This window comes from Atta colombica, unplaced genomic scaffold (assembly GCF_001594045.1).
Source record: "Atta colombica isolate Treedump-2 unplaced genomic scaffold, Acol1.0 scaffold92, whole genome shotgun sequence".
NCBI classification, from domain to species: domain Eukaryota; kingdom Metazoa; phylum Arthropoda; class Insecta; order Hymenoptera; family Formicidae; genus Atta; species Atta colombica.
Window position 1 is genome coordinate 392,478 of NW_017259586.1, and position 756 is coordinate 393,233.

Here is a 756-nt window from a genome sequence, read left to right on the forward strand (position 1 = left end):
CAATTTTTTATATAATTATTTTATACACAATATATATAATTTTATGTAATTTTATATAATTATATACATTATATGTATATGAAACATTTTTCTTAGATCAATAATACTATACAATAACATTAGATCAATACTATCTACTTTAAATAATTGTTTAGATTAACTTTCATCTAAATAATAACATTGTTATTTCATTATCACTTATTTTTATTAACTTTGCATCCATTATATTATATTATGTATACCTTTCGCTACAATGACAATGTTTCACAAAACGCAAACAACTCTATTTAATAATAAAGGTATACAATATTATGCACATTAATAAAAATAATACCATATTATATGAAAATCGCAATTATCATATCATAATAATTATATCATAATATTCTCAAATAATAATTTGTAGTAATTTCATTCTAATATAAATTAAATTTTTAAGATATCAATGAGAATGTTACTTTTAATTAAACAAAAAACTGCGTTGATAATATTTTTATGTCAAATGTTATAATTCAATCATAATATATTAAAAATAATATTACAATAAAAAATGTATGAATTAAATAACAAAAAAAAATTTAGTCTCAAAATATTTAAAACGATGAATGTTTAATTTTGAAATCGGACAATCGATATTAATTATATTTTTAAAAACTAATAATTTATCATTATGCATTCGACAGTTTCTGTTTTACATGTACAGATATGATTATTCTAATGAATGATCTATATATATATATATATATATACGAGTTC